The sequence below is a fragment of the Pelophylax lessonae genome, assembly GCF_965119305.1.
Source record: "Pelophylax lessonae genome assembly, chromosome: 12".
In the NCBI taxonomy this organism is placed as follows: Eukaryota; Metazoa; Chordata; class Amphibia; order Anura; family Ranidae; genus Pelophylax; species Pelophylax lessonae.
In genome coordinates this window covers 185,190,114-185,216,221 of record NC_138779.1, presented here as the reverse complement: position 1 = coordinate 185,216,221, position 26,108 = coordinate 185,190,114, and the positions used below count along the sequence as shown (strand labels likewise).

The 26,108-nt window shown below is 42.1% G+C and overlaps 1 protein-coding gene and 1 long non-coding RNA gene across 3 annotated transcripts in view; both read left to right on the top strand.

The window, feature by feature from the left end:
- APOC1 (apolipoprotein C1) overlaps window positions 1–26,108 on the top strand; it is a 51,292-nt gene that overhangs the window by 7,745 nt on the left and 17,439 nt on the right. The window contains exon 1 of one of the 2 annotated variants that reach the window (XM_082273898.1): window positions 20,028–20,100. The exons of the other annotated variant lie outside the window; for it this stretch is intronic. The gene's annotated coding sequence lies outside the window, so the exon portion shown is untranslated. Of the gene's footprint in view, window positions 1–20,027; window positions 20,101–26,108 lie in introns of those variants that run through there. 2 annotated transcript variants of the gene reach the window in all.
- Window positions 1,014–8,731, top strand: LOC309568233. The gene is made up of 2 exons (XR_014226016.1): window positions 1,014–1,155; window positions 8,539–8,731. It is a non-coding gene; the product is annotated as an uncharacterized lncRNA (long non-coding RNA).

The window sequence follows — 26,108 nt, the reverse complement described above, 5'->3', positions numbered from 1 at the left end:
CATACCTTTTTTATCTTGTGGATCCTCATAAAATACTTAATTGGTAGCGCATCAGGACCTTTTCTATTTTACACCGGTATACGCAAGTGACCGATAAAATACGCAATGACCTGATATGATTTAATCGATAGCCCTATATAAAGATAGAGATCTATGTATGGAATATGGTGTATGGTATGCACTACTGAATATACTTCACTATCTGATCTCTGAACTTGTAAAAAGCAAAAATCTCTCTCCCTCCCTACACTGCTAGGAATGTCTCACTGCACTGTCTGACAAACTGCAAAAAAACAATTCTCTCCCTGCCCCAAACACGTTCCTCTCCCTACACTGCTAGGAATGTCTCACTGCACTGTCTGACAAACTGCAAAGAAACGATTCTCTCCCTGCCTCAAACACGTTCCTCTCCCTGTCTCCTCGCCCGCACAATCACACGCTGTGGCTGCGAGAGCAGCCTTTATGTAGTGTGGGGAGTGTACTTGGCCCCTGAGCCATGATTGGCTAAAGGCAACCTGCCTTTAGTCCAATCATGGCAGAGATCATTTGATTGGCCAAAGCATGAGGTCAGGGTGCATGCTTTGGCATATCACATAACGCACTGCACTATGGGAGTGCATTATGGGAGTGCATTATGGGAAATTTGAATTTACCGCGAAGAAGCACATTTGTTCGTCATTCGACGAACGGTCGAATTGGCGATGTTTGAGTCGAACTTACCTTCAACTCGAACTCGAAGCTCATCCCTAGTTGCTATGTTGCATTGTAGACAGTTTTTTTTTTCATCTTCAATCTTTTGATTTTTAAAACATTTTTAAAAAGTGAATTATTTGCTCTTAACAAACAACCAGGTTTTATCTTGTATTTCAAACAAGAAATCTGATTATGTAGCCTGAAGTTATGACTGCAGTCCGCCTTTAACAGGCTTTTTTTATGATTTTAAATCATATCTATTTATTTTAAATGAGAACTCCAATAATGCTGGTTAATTATCATTTCTTATATTCCAGGGCCCAGCTCTGCTCAATTACAAGGGTCAGCAATGAAAGGTATGATGGATTCTTTTGCATCGTCAATGAAAGGAATTGTAAATACAGCTCAAGAAGTCTTCAAGGGTGCTTTTCAAAGTGCCAAAGAGAGTGGCACCAATGCAAGGTATCAAACCCTTTCCTTTGTCTGTGTTTAGGGAAACTGCCGCCCATAGGAACTAAGTCAGTCTATAAAGAGTCAGCACTCTGCTGACATTGATGGTAGGTTAGAGGCATGCACTGGGGAACCCAGAGGCCTAAAAAGGACCTTCACCCTTTCCCACAAATTAACAAAAAAATTTTTTTACCCACTCAATACACAATTGAACACCATGATTTTTTTTTGGGGGGGGAGGGGGGGGCTGTGGTGAAAGGGCTCTCCTGCAGAACCAGTACTTCCTACTTGAGAATGATGTCAATGAAGCCTCCTGGAATACCGATGTCGCATATCTCAACAGGCTACTGCATTTGTGCCTCCTTGAGTCATCAGGGCACCGGGCTCAAAAAACTTGGAAGGGAAAGCTGGCTTCCTGATGATGTCACATGAGAAGATGATGCTGAGACAGCATGACAGCTTTGTGTTAGGTACATTTTTTTGTGGACCCCAACCCAGAAGTACAGCTAAGTAGGTAAAAAAAAAATTGTAAGATGGGGAAGTGAAATTCCTCTTTGTTTGGTAACCACTATGAGTGATTATTTATCATGCAATCACAATGAAAAAACAGTTATGGCAATCACAGAGAACAGGATAGGTTTGCAGGTACACAGATCCCAATTATTTTCTATAATGTGAAAGACGCCGAGTAAATAGATATCCAACATGTCATGCTTCAAAATTGCGCACGCTCATGGAATAGCGACAAACATTGGTAATTAAAAATCTCTATAGGCGACGCTTTAAAAATTTCTACAGGTTATCAGTTTAGAGTAACAGAGGACATCTTGGACTAGAATTATTGCTCTAGCTCTAATGATCATGGCAATTTCTCACATGTGTGGTTTGAACACCGTTTACAAATGTGGGCGCACCCTGCGTATGTGTTGGCTTCTGCGCGCATGCTTGGAGGGACGGGGCGCTTTAAATTTTTTTTTCTTGTTTATTTTACCTAACACCTTATTTATTTTACCCTCATTTTATTTCCTGCCTGGGACATGGATGGACCGGATCGTTTTTCCCCGCTACTGACGGCTCCGGTAAGCAGGGAAAATGACCGGGAAGCGACGGGAGGGGCACCTCTCCCGCCACCCATAAAAGTGATCTCGCGGTGAATCTGCTGCTGGGACCACTTTTATGTGAAAGAGGACCGCCGGCCGTGGAAGAAAATACCAGGGTTATGGCAGCTATCTGCTGCCATATCACCGGTATTCAACGTCAAAGTACCGATGTAAAACTGTGGCGGGCGGTCCGGAAGTGGTTAAAAACTGTTTTCCACATATAAAAACCTAGCACAATAGTCATACGGTTAAGGTACGAATTAAGTAACTCCCGCTCAACATGTTTCGCCAGCCTGTGGCTTCTTCAGGAGACTTTTGTGAGTACCGCATACATAATCGCTTTGAAATTAGAAAGCAATATATTAGTCACAAAAATAACTACCGTAAAGGGAGGTAGGTTCCCACATCAATATTTACAACACATTGATTTTTAATTTCCGAAAAATTCATGTGACCTGATGGTTATCATTATGAGGGCCTCTTCCCTAACTGTGCAAACAGTAATTTTTTGGTGTACTGCATATCAGGAGGATGCTCAAATGGAGATATCAGTGAAACCGCAGAGAGGGATACTAGATTCTCAGTAAAGTCTATGCAGAAAAAAGAAACAATGAACTTTGAATAAAAAAACTAATTTATCTGCCATGATACATGGAAGACCAGGACATTAGGAATTAACCTACCAAAATGCCAGATCTAGGCCAGAGAGAGTAAAGCAAAGTGGACAAGACCGCTAAGAGAGGGTTGCCAGAGGATAGCAAATTCTGAAGATATTTTATAAATTGAACACTTCTGTTTATTACTATGTAACAGATACCCCTCCACCTTGAGTCTCACCAAGCAGGCCACTGCAAAAAAACTGGCACTCTGGGGGTCCTTTTATATACCTCCCCACCTGTTGTCATGTACCTGTCCTGTCAGATCAGCTCTGGTTCAGGGTTTGAACCTAGGTCTCTGGTGTGGAAGTCCACAGGCCTAGCCATTCAGCCTCTGGAAGGTCTTGGTTTCTGCTGCAACTTTTTTGTACTGTGCAACTCTCCTTATGTACACTTTAGCTCCACCTGCCAACCAGCTGTAGAAGATCTGCAACTACTTCAGGCTTTAAATACCAGACGCTTCCTGTGATTCCTGGGCCTGTTGATTTGGGTTAGTTCCTGTATGAGCTGCCTCTGTGTTATGTGCTGGATTTACACCGTGACTCCTGCCTGTTTCCTGATCATTCTTCTGCCTGACGATTTTGCACCTTGCTGCCCATTCGTGTCTTGACCTCTGCCTGCCTCCCTACTACTCTCCCGGACCCCAACATTGTACCTCGCATCTAGATTTCAGCCGGCCTGCCTGACCACATCTTTGCCTAATCCTCAGCCTAAGATCCACTTTGAACTCAGCCTATTACAGGTGCATCACACCTGCAACAGCAACCAATGGCGCCAGTGAAGGCGCTGGCATCCAAAAGGCCGCCGCACATGCGCAATGGCAACTGGATATGATGTCACGCGAATGCGCTACGGACATCCGGTTCCATGTTGGAAAGTCTGCCCACAGGTAGGTCGAACCAAGGCATGCAAAGAAGCCTCTTGTCCGGCTTCTCAACAACATTGCCCCAGAAGTGATGGGGCACCATGTTTGAGAGGATAACCTCCTGGGAGGAGGCAAATGGGGCAGCCAAAAACAGGCGACCCCAAATCGGGACACAATTGTTCCAAATCCATTGCCCCTATTGGAAGTGCCCTGGGGGCCTGTTCAGTCACCCATCCCCTGGAATGGCCATCCATATGCACTACAAACTCCATCTAGTGAACAAAGATAAATATGCATCCATATAATGTTATAAAACAATTACAATTAACAAGAATATGTATAGATCTATATAAATAAATCTTCTTGTGCTGAAGGTTCGATCAAGGGCCCTTTCACACCAGAACATAGTGCGGCAAAGGCTTGATCCATTTGTGTTTCCCATACCACATGTGAACGAACTGCCCTTGTGAGATGCACATGGGTGCATCAAATGCATGCTGCATCAAATGCATCTTGCAAACGTAGAGCATTTACAGATAACTAAAAGATAATTGGTGTCAGTGGTTATCCAACTCAAAGGCAAAAATTGCTCTTTTTTTTGGGAATCCCCAGGAATCTCTGGAGGAACCCTGGTTGAGAAAGGCAGCTCTAATGTATTGATGTACCTTTACATTTCTTGCATGTACCCAGGAAATTCCCTGAACCTGGATTTAGATTTCCAATGATTCTTTAAATGTTACATAGTTACATAGTTAGGGAGGTTGAAAAAAAGACATCCGTCCATCCAGTTCAACCTATGATGTATGTGTGTGTGTGTTTGCTGTTAACCGCACATTGCATACCCCTCTATGTTGTGGTCTTTAAGATGCCCATCTAACAGTTTTTTGAAACGATCGATGCTCCCTGCTGATACGACTGCTTGTGGAAGAGAATTCCACATCGTTACTGCTCTTACAGTAAAGATCCCCCTACGTATTTTAAGGTTAAACCGCCTTTCCTCTAGTTTTAGTGAGTGGCCACGTGTCTTATTGTATTCCCTTTCTCTGAATAGTTTGTTCCTTATGCTAGGTCGCCAGTACAGTATTTGTACATTGATATCATATCCCCCCTCAATCGTCTCTTCTCGAGAGAGAATAAGTCCAGTGTTTGTAGTCTTTCCTCATAGCTGATGTCCTCCATTCCCCTAATTATTTTTTGTTGCCCTTCTCTGGACTCTCTCCAGTTCCTGCACATCCTTCCTGAGGACCGGTGCCCAGAACCGGACAGCATACTCCAGATGTAGCCAGACCAGAGTCTTGTAGAGAGGGAGAATAATCTCTTTATTTCTGGAGTGAATCCCCTTTTTTATGCATCCCAGTATTCTGTTGGCTTTGCTTGCAGCGGCTTGGCATTGCATGCCACTGCCAAGTCTGTTGTCTACCAGTACCCCCAGGTCCTTTTCCATCCTAGACTCACCCAGAGGTTCCACCCCTAGTGAGTAGCTTGCTTTCTGGTTTCTGGCACCCGAGTGCATTACTTTACATTTTTCAACATTAAACCTCATCTGCCATGTAGTTGCCCACCCCATTATTTTGTTCAGGTCCGCTTGTAAGGTTTCCACATCCTGCATAGAAGATATTGGCATGCTTAGTTTAGAATCATCCACAAATACTGAGATTGTACTAGATATCCCCTCCTCTAGAACATTTATGAATAAATTAAACAGGATTGGTCCCAGAACAGAACCCTGGGGGACCCCACTTTCCACACCCACCCAATCCGAGTGCTCCCCATTAATCACCACCCTCTGGACTCTCCCCTGGAGCCAGTTCTCTATCCAGGTACTCACCTTATGGTCCATACCTACCTTCCTTAGTTTGAACAGTAAGCGTTTGTGGGGAATGGTGTCAAAGGCCTTTGCAAAGTCCAGATACACCACATCCACAGGCTTACCTTTATCAAGGTGGCAGCTCACTTCATCATAGAAGGTTAATAGATTGGTTTGGCAAGAACGATTTTTCATGAATCCATGCTGATTACTACTAATAATACAGTTTTCATTACTAAAGTCTTGTATGTGGTTCCTTAACATCCCCTCCAAAATCTTGCAGACTACTGATGTTAGGCTGACCGGCCTATAGTTACCCGGGATATATCTCTGCCCTTTTTTAAATATTGATACCACGTTGGCTTTTTTCCAATCAGCTGGCACCATACCTGTCTGTAAACTATCCTTAAAGATCAAGAATAATGGTCTGGCAATCACCTGACTGAGCTCTTTAAGAACCCTCGGGTGCAAGCCATCTGGTCCCGGTGATTTATTTATGTTGAGTTTCTGTAGTTTAGTTCTAAGTCTATCTTCTGTTAGCCATGGCGGTACTTCCTGAGGTGTGTTATTTAGTTTGGCCTTACAAGCTGGGTTAGTGTAGCCCCCCGATTCTTTTGTGAAGACTGAAGAGAAGAAATTATTTAACACTTCCGCCTTTTCCCTGTTCTCTGTGGCCATATTTCCTTTGTCATCTTTTATGGGGCCAATGTGTTCTGGCCTCGGTTTCTTACTGTTTATATACTTAAAGAATTTTTTGGGGTTCTTTTTACTCTCTTCTGCTATATGTTTCTTGTGTTCTTTACATTTCTTATTACGCTCTTTGTAATGCTTGAATGCTGCCAATGACCCCTCAGCCTTGTATTTTTTGAAGGCCTTTTCTTTAGTATTAATATGCATTTTTATGTTGGAGTTTAGCCACCCAGGGTTTAGTTTTGCTCTTTTAAATGTATTTCCCTTTGGAATGCACTGGCCAATCCCTTTGTTTAGTATGCTCTTGAAGCACTCCCATTTTTCCTCCGTGTTCTTTGTTCCCAGGGTTCTATCCCATTTGATATTTTCTAGCAGCGAGCGCAGTTTTGGGAAATTGGCTCTTTTTAAATTCAGTGTTCTTATATTACCCTTGTGTTTCCTATTACTATGATTAATACTGAAACTAATTGACCTATGGTCACTGTTTCCTAAGTTGCCCCGTATTTCTATATCCGTAAGCAGGTCTGTATTGTTGGTAATCAGTAGGTCAAGTACCGCATTGTTTCTTGTCGGTGCATTCACCATCTGACCCATGAAATTGTCCTGCAAAACATTTAGGAACTGCCGAGCCTTGGCTGAATGCGCAGTTCCTTCTGCCCAGTCTATATCTGGATAATTAAAGTCCCCCATTATAATGACATTTGCCATCCTTGCTGCCAATCCTATCTGTAAAAGGAGGTCCGCCTCTCCCTCCATCATGAATTGCTCCATTTTCTCAGGAACTCCAAAATGCAATGCTGGTGATTAGGCAGACAATATATAAGTGCCTTGATGCAAGTAGGGATGCTACCTTTCTGGTTTGGAGGGAAGCTAAAGATTTGTGGACATAGTTGGAGATTTCGGAGGGTCCCTTTGGGCCAATTTAAAGGCAGGTACAGGTAATGTCTGCTTAAAGATGACTGTGGACTGGGTCCATATTGTGAACTTGGTTTTGAGTTATTCACTTTAAGGTCATCACAGAAGACAAGGGGGCACTCTTTAAGTCTAGAGGAAAAGAGATTTTATCTCCAAATACAAGAAAGGATTCTTCACAGTAAGAGCTGTGTAAATGTGGAATAGACTCCCTCCAGAGGTGGTTCTGGCCATCTCAGTGGATTGCTTTAAAAATGGCGTGGATTCTTTCCTAAATGTACATAATATAACTGGGTACTAACATTTTTAGGCAAAATTGATCCAGGGAATATCCGATTACCTCTCTTGGGATTAGAAAGGATTTTTTTCCTCTGCTGTAGCAAATTGGAAAATACTTTGCTGGGGTTTTTTGCCATTGATAGGGAAACCCCAAAACTCAAGGTTTCAGTAACATTGACTGCTGAAGCCGAAATTAAAAGAAAAATGCATTTTACAAGCATGCAGGGAGAGCAACAAGCAATACAGAGTATTACTTCACAAAATTGGTTGCTCTACTGACTAAGGATTTTATATTGAAATTTATACATTCTAAAGTGGATGGCACCTAGCCAACTAAATTCTTTTGAAGTCCCATTTGAGTCTTCGGTGACATTCTTTGATATGCGGATGGTCATTCACATAGACAAGTCACTTCCAAGGTTCGTTAGTTAAACAGATCTTCAAAGACTTGAGATAGAAATTTTGCAAATGAAGGGCTGGGCAACTGGAGTGAAACTGGTGGTCTCAGATACAAGAAATGCAAGATGTTAGACAATCAGCTTCATTACAAAAATATTTTATATAAAATATTTTTTTGTTTATAACTAAAATGGCTGTTCCCTTTTCCCCATCACCTTCCTCTGGGGATCAACTGTGGGTATAGGATTGTGTATATGAGATTGTATGACTTTTTTGAATCTGATTAACTATGTAACAATGGAATGCAAACAAGAAGAGTAATTTAAAAGGTTGTGGATTTTGGAGGGTCATTTTGGGGCCAATTTAAAGGCAATGGTAATGTCAGGTAATGACAGGTAATGCCTGCTTGAAGCTGACTGTGGAATGCAAACAAGAAAAATAATTTTAAATGTTATACACACAAACCAATGATGCAGAAAAAAGGCAAAAAAAAAATGGACTTGTTTGTATTTTATAATTTTTTTATCATGGTGCCGGCATTTTTTTTTGTATGTACTGCATATGTGAATCTCACTGGTAATAGGCATTTTGCAAATGTAGAAAGGGTAATAACATATCAAGGTTACAAATACTGATTTTATTTTATAATGAATCATTTGTTTCTTTTTTTTTTCTTTTTCTTTTTAGGAACCTATTCACTGGCTTGGGCAATAAATTAAAAGACACCGTCTCCAAGAAATAAAGCAAATTAATGTTTGATTTTTGCCTTGAGAGAACTAAGAATCCATTAAATATTTCCCCAAATATTGTAGCAAGCTCCTCTGTCAGAGCCGAGCTAGAATTCTATGATGCATACTACAATAATAAAAAATGTTCCCAAGTCTTCTGTGCAATGTTTATTGGCATTTTTCCCATTTCCAACACATGAAAAAAATACATATAATTTTCCACTTATGCCACGTGCAAAGTGACAATTTTTACTAAATATCCTCAGGTACGTATTAGGTATTCAGGAAGAGTGTCATACCTTATTTTAAAATGGGGAGGGACATCAAGATAAGACAGAAAAAGGAGAAGGAAAGTGGTAGGGCTTATGGTGGGTTACCTTGAGATTATGTTGATCTACCCGTGGAGAAAATTAGTTCTCATCAAGAAACTACCCAATTAAGAGTTAGCAGTGAAATCACTGCTATTAAAGCTGAACTCCAGGCACACAGTTAAATACAAAGATAAACTACATAAATTGGAGTGGTTTTACCTGCCAAGGGGTTTGTATGACAGGACAGAAGAAATAACTTTTTTCTGCTGACAGAAACACACACAAATCCATAGCTCCACTCAAGCTTGGCCTCATTTGTACATGGAAATCTAGGGCACTGGCCATTATAGTGTGTCTCCATTCTGCTTTGAAAATATAAGGGAGTATCAGCCACACTCCACGTAGCTCCTTTTAAAGTATTTTTTAATAATCTATTAGATGAATGAACAGAACAATGTCTCCACCCGCAAACCAATCTTCATTGACACATTTCACCACTTCAGGCTTGCTCACAAGGATAAGGGAACCTCCCCTATTCTTGTGAGCAAGTCAGGAATGGTGAAATGCATTAAGAAAGGTTGGTTTTTGAGTGGAGACAATTCTGTATGTGGTCAGTTCATTAAAAATGAAAAAATACTGTCAGACAAACTAAGTGGGATGCGACTGATGTTGCTTCATATATTCTCCCTGCTGCGGTTTAGTCAATTTCGGTCTAATTTACAGACCGTGGTTCATGCCATCCATTTTTTTTTTCTGGAAATGTGTAGGGATTGGTTGAAGTCTGCTATGTGTTTTTCACATGTGCATTGGACATTTACTCTGTTTATTACTTCTGATATATTCCGTGCTAATGTCTGCTTCCATTTGCTTCCAATTGTCATCCGAGCTGCTATTAGCATGTGTAATACTATCATTGATTATTGTTTGGGGAATCGGTATATATACATCTTTAGGGATATACATTTTTTTATGCGTTACTTCTGCAATTAACATGGAGGGCAGATCTCTGTTTTGTAGGATGGATTTCTCAATGCTAACCCAACACTTGGTCGGGATAGGTTTGAACCAAACCTTAATTTGGCCCAATAATGTTGCCTTGTGGTACAGTTGGACATTTGGCATATTCACTCCTTCTTGGAGTTTATGTCTGTAAAGGGTGCTACGTGCTATTCTAGGTTTGCCTGATTTGTATATATACATATTCATATATTTGTTTAAAGTTGAGAAGAAGTTGTTTGGGAGGGGGTGGGGATAGTGCGGAATTGGTAAAGAACCTTAGGAAGGGATAGCATTTTGAAGGCCACAATGCATCCTACCCATGAGGTTTCACATTTTTTATAGTTGAGAAGACCCTGTTTGATGTTTTGCAGTAAGTTAGGGAAGTAAACTTCATACAACAGCTTTACTGAGGAGGTTAGTTTGATACCTAAGTATTCAATTGATTTCTTCCTGAACTGCTTTAAGGGAAGGAGCCACATCTGTTAGCGTCAGAAGAACATCATCTGCAAAAAGTCACATTTTATGACAGTAGTCCAGTTCAGATGTTTTGCCTGCCTCAAAAGAACCCCAAAAAAATGCCAAAAAAAAACGCTAGCGTCAAAAAAAAAAAAAAAAAATGCCCAGGTGTGTTTTTGCTGGCATTTTTTGGGGGTTTTTGGAGGCAGGCAAAACATCAGAACTTGTGCACAGTACCACTATACACAAGTTCAGATGTTTTTCCTGACTGCAAAGAACCCAAAAAAATGCCTGCTATTAAACCGGCAAGGTGTGAAAACCGAGAAGAGAAGCCAACCCCCTGAGCTGAAAGTGTTCTAATACAAACAATCTTTTTTTTATGGTTCTGGAAATGCTACAGAGCTGAAACTTCACATGTACACTTTTTAGACCCCCCAGATCTGAAATCCAAAGTAAAAATAAAAAAAAAATCTCTTTTTTTTTTTAAATTTTTTCAATAATTGGCTTTTTTTTTATCAAAAATGACAATTTTTAAGAACTTTTTTTGTGTGATTTCGTATCTGGGGGGTCTAAAAGGTGTACCTGTGAATTTTCAGCTCTGTAGCATGTCCAGAACCATAAAAAAAAAGGATTGTTTGTATTAGAACACTTTCAGCTCAGGGGGTTGGCTTCTCTTCTCGGTTTTCACACCTTGCCGGTTTAATAGCAGGCATTTTTTTGGGTTCTTTGCAGTCAGGAAAAACATCTGAACTTGTGTATAGTGGTACTGTGCACAAGTTCAGATGTTTTGCCTGCCTCCAAAAACCCCCAAAAAATGCCAGCAAAAACACACCTGGGCATTTTTTTTTTTGACGCTAGCGTTTTTTTTGCATTTTTTTGGGTTCTTTTGAGGCAGGCAAAACATCTGAACTTGTGTATAGTGGTATATATACACACATAATTATATGTATATAGACACCTAGCCATATATAGGTGTGATAGTAGCAGAAATAGATTACTGTAAATTATTTCATTAGCGCAAGCATATATTTCTGCTACTATCACACCTATATATGTCTAGGGGTATATATACAGACATATATGTGTATATATACCCCCTATACACATGTTCAGATGTCATGTCTGACATCAAACATGTCCTCAAAAAAGCACTGGCAGTGGAAACCCCTGCAGCATGAAAAATGCTTGCTGGTGAGAAGCCATATTCCTGTCCCGAAGCAACTCAGAGAAATGATCATTTCTCTATAGCGGTCACCCTGCTATGGAAGGGTTTTGTCACCCTTCCATAGCAGTCACTGTCAGTTAACCCTACACTACACTACGGTCCCCATACACTTAACACTTTCCCTACAGAAACTAAATTTTTGAAGCTAACTTAAGTGTAAAGGAGCACTCTAACTACACTAGATATCCCTTTCCTCACACTAATAAATGCTAAATGACACTTTAAAAGTAAAATTAACAGAACTGCTTCCACTCTCTTCCATGTCCAGTATAACAATGCTAGGAATATGGCGGGGGCTATCTTATATACTGGGGGGCGTATTCACTAATGATTGGTCTAGGGACCCCCTAGTCACTCCAATCACATTCCTAGCATTCTCCTGCCCCCTCAATTGGCTTTTGCTAATGGTTCTGGTCCAATCACGGTCTTTTAAAGCCCATTTCCTGAAGCATTGCATTTTGGTCGGTTCTGGTTGCCGAATTCTGAACTTTTTGGGTAAAAAGTTTTAAATTCGGCCGAACCTCGAACACCCAATGTTCGGGCCGAACCGATGGTGGACCCGAACTGTTCGATCATCCCTATTAAAATGTACACTATAGCCCCGTACACACGTACCGATCGTCGGCCGAACGATCGGCCGTCTTTTGTCCAGGGCTGTCGTGTCTGTTGAAAACTGCAAAAGACTGCACATGAATTTTGTCGGCCAACAGCAGCCAACTGCAGAAGTGATGTCATGTGATGGTTAACTTTCCGTGTGTTTTGTCTTTTCTGAGCATGCCCAGTCTTGCAAATCTGCTGTCTGTCGGCCGAATTCTGTTCTGACTGGCGAACAATCGGCCGTTCTGGTGTTGGCCTACAAAAATTATAAAGCATGCACATCAGATTCTTTTCGGCCGAAAGTGCGCTGTCGGCTGTCGGAAGCATCATACTAACAAGCCTACAATCGGCCGATCGGTCGTCGGCCGAATATTTACGGCCGACAATCGGTACGTGTGTATGGGCCTTTACTCTCCTGGTGGCATTTCAGTACGTGTGTACAAAAATTTTAAAGCATGCACATCAGATTCTTTTTGGCCGAAAGTGTGCTGTCGGCTGTCGGAAGCATCATACTAACAAGCCTACAATCGGCCGATCGGTCGTCGGCCGAATATTTACGTGTGTACGGGCCTTTACTCTCCTGGTGGCATTTCAGTACACATTTCAGAAAGACTGTGAGCTGTTATGGTTTATCACCTCATCTGGAATTAGCTCCTAATTTTTATACAAAAGACTATACTGCAGGGGCTCCCACTCCCCCCTATTCCCGGTCTCCTCCTGACCCCCATTCCAGACTGAAGCTCCGCTCCAGGTGCTCTCTACTCACTGGCCGAATCCAGGTTCCCGACCTAGCCAGCAAGGGATGGTTTTGGGGAGGTGGGACAGCTCGTTTGTGGCTAGCTATTGGCTAGGGGAGGAGAGTCTCCAGTGGGGCATGGAACCAGCCTCTACTCAGACACAATTTACACCATCCATGCTGGGGGAGGAGGCCTGCGCTCTGCCTTTGTCTTCATCCTGCATTCAGTAGGTCAGCGGTGGGGACTTTTTACTTCTATTCTCCAGGAATCCTTTAGGCATGTGGCAGGAGTGGTGCAGCCTTTTTAAAAGGGCATCAAAGCGGCCAGGGGGAAATTGCCCCCCTGCCCCCTGGCCTAGTCCTCCCCTGCTATACTGTCTATAGCATAATAGCACATTCATTGGTTGATATTCGTATTTATTTTTTGGACACTTTACATCTAATTATTTAATTTGTGTTGTTTTTGCACCAGGCAAATGTTATTTGCATTTGTTGAGATTTTCTGCTTGTTGTATATTTTTCTGCGCTTTAGTTTTTATTGTTTGTTTGATTTAGAGTTTATATTTCATTGTCCATTTGCTTTAGTATTTAATACACAATGCACTTCAAGTATGCCACATAATCTATAGCGCTGCACTGCAGTGCTGCTGTTTTTATAGCGTTTTTTTTTTTTTTTTCCCTGCCTTTAAACTATGAGCTTTAAAATATGCCTTTAAATGTCCTAATGTGCATAGACACATAAGATAACATTGAGCTGCTTCTATAGGCAAACCGTGAAAATCCTTTAGACCCAAGGATTTGCTGGAGAGATGTAGCACATTAGCTAGTCATATTTGGCTGAATATTCCCCAGGTCCTATAACATTGGTCAACATTTGTTTTTTATTGGGAAATGGTGCCTACTTTAATATTAAGCATATACAGTACAATGAACAAATAAATTGTATCTAGGACTTTAAAGTTATGCAACATGATTGGATGATTATGATTTAGAGGGGTGTACCAAAGAGGCGATGACAGGATCCTTATTTTTAGCACGCAAATTGAATATGATGCACTGGAAGTCAGATAGTCCTCCTGCTCTGCCCCCCCCCCCACCCCAAAGCACCTTGCCCACATGTTGATGGGGACAGGGGTCTCTTCCCCACAACCCTGGGCGGTGGTTGTGGGGGTCTGCGGAGGAGGCTCATCGGAATCTGGAAGCCCCCTTTAACAAGTGGACCCCCAGATCCTGACCCCCCCATGTGAATGGATATCGGGTACATGGTACCCCTAACCATTCACCAATAAGTGTACAAAAAAAAAATGACAAAAGCCAGTTTTGGAAAAGTATTTTATTAAAAAATAAAAAAATACTGTCCCCCGATGATCAGTCGCCCTTCCGCCCGAAAAATAGAAAAAAAAAAAAAGAAGAAGCTCCTGCTTTTCCAGACGCTTCCCTCAGAATGAGCTGTTTTGATTTTGACAGCTCTTATATAGTGACCTGATGACACAAGCCGTCCCACAATGCACTGCTCAAGTGCAGTGAATAAATTACTGACGTCAGTAATTTATTCACTGCACCTAAAGCAATGGATTATGGGGCGATGTCAGAGCCCTATAAAAGAGCCGTCAAACTCAGATAGAAATTAGTTAGCCAGAGAGAGACCAAGGTTATTCGGCTGGTTCGGTGGGTTAGCTGGAAGAATAACGGGCTTGAAAATGAAAGGCTGTGAGTTTGATTCCCCAGGCTAGCAGGTGATTAATATTAATTATGGATTTTAATTAAAACCTATTAATTGTCCCGCCCCTTCTGAAGTGACGTCAGTAATTTATTCACTGTACCTGAGCAATGGATTATGGGGTGCTGGTGATGTCAGAGCCCTATAAAAGAGCGGTCAAACTCAGATAGAGAATTGTTAGGCAGAGAGAGCCTTAGGTTACTCAGCTGCCTTGGTGGCGTATCTGTTAACAGGCTAGCAAGTGAGAGGCTGTGGGTTTGAATCCTTGGCCAGCAGGTAATTAATAGTCACTTACATTTAAGCCTTTAAAATTAGGATTTTTCATGTTCGTGTTCGTATGTTCTCTAGAACATTTCCCCTGTTCGAGATGTTGTGGTGCGAACCGAACAGGGGGGTGTTCGGCTCATCACTAGAAACAATAGGTGAATAGGAATCCGCACCCAGACAATGCTTTGATTAATCAGGATCTTACTCCAGGGCAGACTGCCGGCATCAAGCTCTTAAAGTGCAATACATATTATTACAAGTTTAAACACATCCCCAAAGTAGACAATAGGTGAGTAAATTAGCACAATTACCAATGTGTGGAAGACAGGTGGATGAGCTGATTCCATTAGCATCTGCCATAAGTTTGACTGTGTGGAGCAGTCCTTATTGACAATGTGCCATCCAGGCTTCCAACATGGCCACTGGGCCCAGAGTCCCAGAGTCTGTGTGTCCTAGGGAGACATGGATTTTAATTCAAAGTAACATTACTCCAAGGGCCTTTAGTCAGTAGGCAAGAGGCTAATGAGTTATTGACAGGGGTTATGGAGGTTAAAAAGCAGCATACGGGTGGTCTGTCACACTGAACTTTAGCCAAAAGGGGAGGTTTCCGCTTGTTTGCATCCTCCCTCCCTCCCTTCACTGCCACATTGGGCACTTTTTGGGGGGGAAGGGTACCTGGTTTTAACAGGTACGCGCTCCCACTTCAGGTCAGACCGTGGCAGCGTTCTGCTCCCCTCCTTCCCCCGCAGCCTTCTGGGACATATCACAGGTCCTAGAAGAGTGCGGGACCATTCACAAAGCGCAGCACGGCTCCCACATGCGTAGTTGGAAACCGGCTCTAAAGCCAGAAAACTTCAATGCCGGTTTCTCTTACTTAAGAGGCTGGTGTCTGCACCCAAAGCTGATTAAAGAATCAGCTCGGGTAAGGACATCCTTGGATCCAGGGACAGTGAAGTGTCTGACTTTAAATTTTTTGGGGGAGACTGGAGCTCCTCTTTAAAATTTGCTCACCCCACATCTTCAATTTTACTGGGGAAAGTGCAATGTATTCATTTAGGTGACTGGACGGCTCCAAGAAGGCTCTGAAGGACCAGTCTTAAAAATAAAATGTAAGTTCTGGCACATTTTTCTGCTTTTCCTTGTATGGTAGAGTTGCTTTTTAGTGTATGAATACAAGGAAATTCTGCTAAAATTGCAGAGGGGCCTATTGTGAAACATATCTGGTAGGCAGAAATATACGTTTAGGCAGCAAAACACTGAAATCTCAAGACGGATAACAAGTATAATTACTCACAGGGATAGAAATGTGCTTTGTCAGACCTTTGTGGCTATTATTGGTAATGGAAAAGAAAACATGTGTTTCTTGGTGAGAGTCAGTAGAAAATGCAGTGTGAAATTTGTAAATGACCTGCAGTTATGCTAGCCACAGGGCCGCTGATGAGGCAGTACATCCAGGCCTCCTGTACTGGATCCGGACCCCATCAGTTCAAAAAGGGGTCCTGGGCACCTGCTGAGCAAGAGGTCCAGCTGTACTTTCTTATTGTAGACACCGATCCTCCTCTGCCTCCCCTTGCAGCACTACCAGCTTCTCCTCTTCTTACTCCATCTGGCTGCACTGCAGGGGGATTGGTTCTAGCACATGCACCCCTTCCATCTGCTGCCCAGGGCCCCCTGTGTGCCCCTTTCCCCCACAGCACTTCTGGTTTCCCTCCTCTCCTCTCCTGCTGGCAGCTGCTACAGGCACACAAGGGGATGTTTCAGGATGGAGAGCGGGGGAAAGGGCTGGTAAATATGTAATTTAATGGTCCCTTCCATGACTGAATGAACACAGTGAGTGATCAGTAACAATCACTTCTGTATCCTTTGGTACCTGAAGCATAGTAAACTGTGTTTACTATGCTTCAGTTTGTGAATGAGCAGGAAGCCTTAAAGCGCTTCCTATTCATTCATTTGTGCAACTGAGGCTACAGAGCAAGGGACTGATAAATCTATGTCCTGTCCCTTTAGGCGGGCGGAAGGGGGCCCTGTCAGGTAGCCTATATGGGGCCCCGTGATTCCTAACAGCAGCCCTGGCTAGCCATACCTTGCCCCAATTTCAACCAATTTCCTGAATCAGACAACATTTTTTCTGTGGATGGTCCTGTTGGTGCTGCCAAAAGTAGATTAAAAAAATAACTGAGCTGGATGGAAAACTGAGACCAAGCCATTACTGCATCCGGTCAGATGTAGTCACAGTTCAGGTATTTAGAGAGCCGCGGGTGCAATGGCTGTTTGAACATGGAGTCCTCCATCCACCCTACTAAAATTGACACATGTATCCTTACTCTTTCATCCAAAGACAAAGTGATAAGTAGTTACCTACAGAAATAGGCATTGTACTAGGTAGCTGTAGTTTCTTTCTCTAAAGTTGGCCATACAAACAGAGAGTGCAGATGGAGGAACCTACTGCTGCGGCTGTTGTATTCTGACAGCCAGCAGCGGCTGCCAGAATACCTGAACATGCACTGGGGCCCTGAAGGTTCTAGTTATGCATCTGCCTCCCTGTAACTCTAAAGCCAGCCATAGAAGATTCAAATCTCGGGCAGTCCAGCAGGGACCAGCCGAGATTTGATCCATCTATGCGCAGGCTGATTTTACCCAAGCCGATCCATAGCCGCTAGCAATAATCATTGCGTTCACTCATCAGGGACGGCTCTACGGAAGAGACTGACTGTGTTGCTGGGGGAATCAAGCACATTTTTTTTTAAGGTTACTGTTACAGGGATGGTAAATTCAAGGTTAACCCTAAACCTTGAATTTACCATCCCTGTAACACTAACCATAACACACCCTGATACCCATACATTATCCCTCCCTATAACATCAGTCCTCACACTAAACACCTCTGTAAGCCTTACAATAACCCAAACCCTACCTGTAACTCTAACACTAACCCTCCCTGTTACCCTAACACTCCTCAACACCTTGTAACTCCAACCTCTACACTAATGTTCGCTGTTACCCTAACATTAAATCCATGTAACTCTAACCCTACCTGTAATTCCAACACTAACCAAAGTCTTGGTGCCAGAGTTTAATGCTTCAGCTAGATCCATTGGCATGAGATGAGCATTTCGTGCTCGAGGCAACTTTTCTGTTTCAATATCTCTTTATTGTAATTTTTTTTTCCCACAGAACAATAACAAACATATACAAAAGGAGGGAAAATAAAATATATAACAAGGAATGTTGCAATCCTATTATTAATCATAACATCATAGAAAAGGAAATAAAAAAAAGGGGGGGGGGGAGGCAAGGAAAGGAATAGGGAACAGGGGGACTCCTTTCCAACTCAACTCAATCACTGAATAGGGAATATCCATATATGTATGCCCACTATCCTCACTCGATCCCCAGCAGAGATCAAACTCACAGCAGGCTCAAGGCAACTTTTGACAGCAAAGATCAGCCATTCTCAACCAGGTTCTCTGAAACCCTATTGTTCCTCCAGAGGTTGCAAGGGGCTTCTTATGCTGTGGCTGACTGGCCTCCCATTTCATGGGGTCTTCATGAGGCCAGAACTACTTGGCACAGCCAGCTGCATGACACCAATAAAATAAGTATCTGTGTGCAGGGGTGGCATCCTGACCACCACTATAAGGATGCTATTCTTCCCACAAACCACCAATATAAAGAGCATTTGTCATACTGACTACCAATGAATTTAATCTAAAGAGGAAGTAAACTCCCCCAAAAAAAAAGAAAAAAAAAAGAAAAAACCTGTAAAGACAAAGGCATAATGAGCTAGTGTGCATTGCATATGAGCACATTATGAAATACTTACCTTAAAACTAAGCCCCCGCAGTACCACCCGCTCAGCAACAGGATGGCCAACATGTCCGGCTGTTCTGCTTCCTGATTCACGTCCTCCGGCCATCGGATTGGCCGGAGGTGTGATTACATCACAGAGCCGCCGTTCACGGCACTGGGCTCTGAAGGAACGGCACGGATGGCTGTTCCTTCAGAGCGCATGCGCCGATGACGTAATTGGCTGCATGCACTGTAAATATCTCCTAAACGGTGCATGTTTAGAAGATATTTATAGCACCTATAGGTAAGCCTTAATATAGGCTTACCTATAGGTTAAAGTCTTTAAAGTGGGGTTACAAGCACTTTAACAAGGGTTCCCTGAGACCTAAAATATATTTCAAGGATTCCTCTAGGGTGAAAAGGTTGAGAAAGGCTGATGTAGAAGGACAATTTCATGACTGCCTGAGGCACTTTCAGATGGCCATAGATGTTCTGCATGGAACAGGATCAATCAGACTAGGTAAACACCTTATCCAATCCTAGTATTTTTGGAATAATAAATTCCAATACTAGCCCATTATAAAATACTTACCTTAAAACGAAGCCCCCGCAGTGCTGCCTGCTCAACGACAGGATGGTTGACATGTCCGGCGGCCCTGCTTTCTGATTCGCGTCCTCCGGCCATCTGACTGGCTGGAGGCGCGATTACATCACTCCCGCGCGCCGCCATTCACGGCACTGGGCTCTGAAGGAACGGCACCGGTTCCTTCAGAGCGCATGCGCCGATGACGTCATTGGCTGCATACACTATGTATATCTCCTAAACGGTGCATGTTTAGAAGATATTTATAGCACCTATAGGTAAGCCTTAAAATAGGCTTACCTATAGGTTAAAGTCTTTAAAGTGGGGTTACAACCACTTTAACAAGGGTTCCCGGAGACCTAAAATATATTTCAAGGATTCCTCTAGGGTGAAAAGGTTGAGAAAGGCTGATGTAGAGGGACAATTTCATGCCTGCCTGAGGCACTTTCAGATGGCCATAGATGTTCTGCATGGAACAGGATCAATCAGACTACGGTAGGTAAACACCTTATCCAATCCTAGTATTTGGAACAATAAATTCCACCTTTGAACAGCAAAGTTTAAAGTTCCTAGGCAGGTCATTGTTACTTATAAACCAAGTTTTGGTCTCTTTAATCTACTTTTCTGTAGAGATTTTCACATCATAATTGTAGGCTTTGTTTACAAATGACAGATTGTATTCCTTATTCTTCATAGGAGGAGAGGATAGGGACTCTTCTGGTTAATGTAAAGGGGGGGTTGAGGGTGGGGGGGGGCATGCAGTGGGGGGAGGAGCACAGGCACATAAGAGGATGTGTGTCTGTAATCACAGGATCAGAAGCTATTTGTCTCTTGCCAGGTGAGTGTTCTGAATTTATCTTCTGTCTGTAAACAGGACAAGGTTCACTGCCTATGGAGGACAAATGTATTGCCTTTGGCCAAAATTGCAGGAAGAATTTTATAATCATTATCTTATTTGTATATTATACAACATTTTGTTTTATGATATATTACATTGTTTTATGCTGTCCTTTTTTTCTGACAAGCATTCAATTCTTATAATAGTTTATTTTATATCATGTTATGCTTACTGATATATTGCATTGATGGCCAAATCATATTACGATGATGTATCTTTTACAGTATTTATAGTGTTTATATCCTTATGCTATAGTTTTTTCATGATATCACATGCCATCTGGTATATGAAGTTATGAAGTTTCTGATGGCAGAAAGAGATCAAGTGGATCATTGAATCTGGCCCACTTTTATATCTAAACAACTATATTTTATATTTTTTAACTTGTAAAAATTATATAAAGGTTTCCTCTGGGGAAAAAAGTTTGAGAAAGGCTGCGATAAAGGGACAATTTCATGCTTGTGGCACTGACAAATAGCCATAGATAGCTGCTCCACAGGGAACAAGATTAATCTGATGGGGTTTTTGCCTTGTCTGATCCCAGGATTAGGAACAATACCTTTTTGTATCATCTATTTCATATAGATCAAGTGGTCCATCGAGTTTTGCCCATTTTATTTTTTGTTTCAATGTTTTTATTAAAGTTTATTTCACAACTTAACATACAGTTAAGCAATATTAAACAAGCTAACAAGCACATGAACCCTAACTGCCGGTTCACACTAACGAGGCACGACTTCGGGGGCGACCTGTGAAGTCGTGTCCACCGCGACTTCGGCGTGACTTGCACAGACTTCATATACCAAGTCGCTCCAATGTCGCCCCGAAGTAGTACAGGAACCTTTTTCTAAGTCGGAGCAACTTGAGTCGCTCCTATTAGAACGGTTCCCGTAGCACATAATGGACCGCGACTTGTCAGGCTGACCAGTCGCCTGACAAGTCGCGGTAGTGTGAATGGACACTAACAATCCTAAAGCTGACTGCCTTCGGTAATACTGAAGGGACATACATGAGTGGGGTGGGCTATAACCAAGGTAAAATCAGTAAACAATACAAATTAGGCCCTTCATGATACCCAACACTCCTACATTAGGGCTCTTCCTTGTATGGGGTCCATAAGAATATGTGGGACCCCAAGGGAAACTCAAGGAAGTCGGGTTGGGAAAGACCACCCAAGAAAGAGAGGAAGTAAGAAAGGAAAGGAAACACAGAGAAGAGAGCAACAAGATGGGAGAATATTGGATAGAGGAAAAGTACTTTAGGGCTGTGATAAGTGGTGCCGAATACATGGCAATTCCTATATGACCTATGTAGGCTCGTCCATGAGGTCTACAACTGTCCAGCTCAGGGGTCCCCCCCCAAAAATACAGAGAGTTTTGCCCATTTTTTAAATTTATTTTTTCATTTTTTGCCTGAGTGTAGATCTGTGTTTGTCTCAAGCCTGTTTGAACCCACTTAGGGTTCACTCACATCTGCAAATGTACTCTGCCTCCGATCATGTAATCAGTCATGCAGTGATCACATGCGAGTGATCAGCCAACCTTACTGTTGACCGACTCTTGACTTCTGCTGGAAGTCTATTCCAGTGTTTCTCATCTTATTCAGTCCAGACACCCTTTAAAAATGTTACACAATCTCAAGACATCCCATCCTAAAATGTAAAAAATGAAACTAATAATTTTACATAACACAGCAACATCCACACATGTAGGACACCCAACAATAAAGGTGATTTATTCTTCCAAAGCAGATACACCTTTGCACATTGGTACTGACCAATATTCCAATGTTTCTCTTCCCCCTCTTTTTTTTCTTCCTCACTCAGCTAATGTGACTCCACTGCTTATGGAGAGAGGCAGGGGAGGAAAAAACATGAATGCTGTGGCAGGCACTTGATGTCCTTCTTATCAATCGATGACATCATTGGTTGTTAGGACGCTGGCAGTTGAAAGGTTGTAATGGTGCACAATGAAAACCCGTGTCTTTGTATGACTAGAAGGCAGGCTACATCCACTTGCCAGCTTGTGTACAATTTCTGGGCAATTTGCCAAGGCATCCTGGTTAAAAAAAGACTGGTCTATTCCAAGCATTAACTACTCTTTTGGTAAAATAATACTTTCTAAGATTAGTATATATATATATATATATATATATATATACCCAATTTAACACAGCGCTAGCATAAAATCAATGTGCCATGTGTCTTTAGAAAAATATTAAATAAATACAAAGGTGTGCACAATGCAGATATTCAATAAACAAGTGAATGCTTAAACAAATATTAAATAACGTGGTGAAACAAAGTCCAAGATATAAAATTAATCAGTAAAGTGCAAAGCGCTCCAGTGCAAACAGGAAAACCATTCGTACTCCAGGTGACTGTGACCCCTCCAGGTACCCCACTCACCAGAACAAATCGACCCTGGGAAGGGTCAGGAAAGCCTGTAAGCAATGGAATGTGGTAATGCACCAGGACTTCTCCTATATGATGCCAGGTTGTTAGAGATGATTCTTGTCAAAGGTGGTCCGAGATTCCTCCACAAACCCAATAGCAGAAACAAGAGACCACGGATAGTGAAGTAAGTTTTGGTATTTTTATTAATAAAGCCAAAAAAACATACTCACAAAACAATAGGAAACAGATGGCAGTATAAATCAATACAAACTTCCGCGAACACCACTGTTGGAGTGCGTTTCACGCCAACAGCGGTGTTCGCGGAAGCTTGAATTGATTTATACTGCCATCTATTTCCTATTGTTTTGTGAGTATGTTTTTTTGGCTTTATTAATAAAAATAACAAAACGTACTTCACTATCCGTGGTCTCTTGTTTCTGGTATTGGGTTTGTGGAGGAATCTCGGACCACCTTTGACAAGAATCATCTCTAACAACCTGGCATCATATAGGAGAAGTCCTGGTGCATTACCACATTCCATTGCTTACAGGCTTTCCTGACCCTTCCCAGGGTCGATTTGTTCTGGTGAGTGGGGTACCTGGAGGGGTCACAGTCACCTGGAGCACGAATGGTTTTCCTGTTTGCACTGGAGCGCTTTGCACTTTACTGATTAATTTTATATCTTGGACTTTGTTTCACCATGTTATTTAATATTTGTTTAAGCATTCACTTGTTTATTGAATATCTGCATTGTGCACACCTTTGTATTTATTTAATATTTTTCTAAAGACACATGGCACATTGATTTTATGCTAGCGCTGTGTTAAATTGGGTATATATATATTGTCTAAGTTTTTACTTAGTGAAGCAGCAGCTGCCCTTTTCACATTTTAATTTCAATTTTTTTTTAGTGAGCGCGGGTTTACATCACTTCAAAGATTAGTTTCATACTTTTCTCCAGTTGGTTGGAGGTCATGTCCCCATATTTTTGATCTTACGTGCCTTACTTTATCATGTTCCCACTCCTGCTTTAAAAATGTATATGGCATTTAGTATATTAAATTATGCTATACAGTACAGTAATCTTTTGTGTTATGTTGAAGTGTATTTTAACACATTACTTTTTTACATTGTGTGCAGTTATCTATTCAGGTAGACGTCCATATCAACGTTGGAGAATTTTTTTAGGATGTTAGAAATATAAACTACTGTATAACAGCAGGATCATTTTAATGATTGTGCCTTGGTTCATTTTTATAATGCCTGTAAACCCACTAACTAAATCAATTAGTGGCAAAAAAAAATTTCTGGTGTGATATGTACTGTGAATTATACTATTAATATTAACAAAAATATGGAGTTACAGAGTCTCCATGAGTAGCATAGAAACCTTTAATATATTTCAGATGATAAAGTCTTGATAGCTACAAGGAATTTGGGTGACAGTGTACAGTTATTTTATTAGCCTTGTGCATATGTTAGGTGTATGTCAAGCCAAAAACATGTTGTTTTAGTTTTGGGTAGACTGGAAAAGGGTTAAGCTGGCCAAACACTGCTAAAATGTCAGACGATTAATTTGAGCTGTGGATGCCCCTATCAGTACCTTCAACTCCACAAAAATAGATTTTTGAGTCCTGAAGTTTCTCTGCCAAACAACCTACCAACCTGAATGTAAAAAATAACAAATAATCTATGGCCAACCTAAAGTGGTTCTAAAGGCTGAAGGGTTTTACCTGGCTTAATACATTCTCTGCACTAAGGGACAAAAAAAAATCCTGTGTGCAGCTCCCCCCCCAGGCCGAGCCAACCAGAGCCATTGGCTTCTGCTGCTGTCAATCACAGCCTGTGAGCAGAAAGTGGGGGGGTTGGGTTGAGCCACTCTGTGTGCCAATGGACACACAGAGCACAGCTCAGGATGGAGCTTGCACGAGTACAAGCAACTTGCTATGGGGGCACACAGCAGATGGGGAGGAGAAGCCGAGAGCGCTGGCAGAAGACCAGAGAAGAGGAGGAGCAGGGCTGCTCTGTGCAAAACCATTGCACAGCGAAAGTATAACATCTTTGTTATTTAAAAATTAGAATTCAAACCTTTACAATCACTTTAAGAAAAATAATTCTAACTCACTTTAGTAGGGCTTTTTAATGCTCTCAGCACTGTATGATCTTAGTACAGATGCTGTGGCCATGCCACCAAGAGGATACCGGTAGAATTGGTCTGTGGATGTAGTTAGGAGTTATTTTAGTGTTCGGGGAGAGTTCATTTTAGACTTCCGGTCCATTCATAAATTTTTACACCAGCCACTGCAGCAGTGGCGGCAGGTGCATGATAATGTGTGTGTGTGGGGGGGGGGGGGTGAAGACACAAAACCCACATTCCCCGTGGGATGGCCAGCTGGCAGGCAAATCCACCCCCCACGGGACGGATGGACAGCCAGCATTCTTACCTCCTTCTTCCCGGATGGCTGAGATTCTCCTCCAGCCGGCTGTGCGTCTCCTCCCTCTTCCTGGCCAATGGCCAATAAAATCGTTTCTTTTTTCAGCCAATCAGGAAAGGGTTCTCACGACCCGCTTCCTGATTGGCTGGGAGGAAAAATCAGTATGATAATAGCGAATATTCATTCGCTATTGTCATACAACTGGGTGGGCTCGGGGCGCCCCGAGTCCACCCTTTTTTGAAGCCTATTAGAGCCTCTGGCTCTAATCACGTGCTTCAAAAAAATAAATAAACAAACATTAGAATCCATGCATCTGGCGCCCTGCATGTAGATTAGGGGGCCGGATGCATGAACGGGCCGCCACTGCACTGCAGTCTGGCTGGACCAGCCCAGTGTTAATGCTCTGATCCGGGTGCATCACACTATTCACGCTTCCTTTTTTAAAATTAGCTTTATTGAAATGTCACACAGGGGTTTGATTTACTAAAACTAGAGTTCAAAATCTGGTGCAGCTGTGCATGGTAGCCAATCAGCTTCTAACTTCAGCTTGTTCAATTAAACTTTGACAATAACACCCGGAAGCTGATTGGTTTCTATGCAGAGCTGCACCAGATTTTGCACTCTCTAGCTTTAGCAAATTCATAGAGTTCTATCAACCAGCTTACGGTGACCCTTGCTGCGCTAGAAAAAAAAAGTACTGCACCCAGCCCGCACACCTTTGCAATGCAGGGGTGTGATACAGGCACACCAGAGACAAAACATTTTGCCTTGTCTTGCAGTAGGACTGAGCTCCTTACTTCGGTACCTACATCCTATTTATGATAGACTTTTGAGGCCAGAACTGGAATGAAGAGAAAATGGGGTGGGGGCAAGCAGGATTTTCTTGGTACAATCAACAGGCGTAAATAGTCACGTAAAAACAAAGATCTTTACTACATTGAATATAAAAAGTAACATATAAAAAATTAGTGATATATTGCAACCACATATAAAAACTAGCCCATTCAAGAGGCACAACTGCAGCAATGGCATTTTACCCGGGTTGTAGAATACAACACATAATTGGGTTAGAACTTACAGTTGGGCCACCCTCGACATGTTTTGCGGCCGAAGCCACT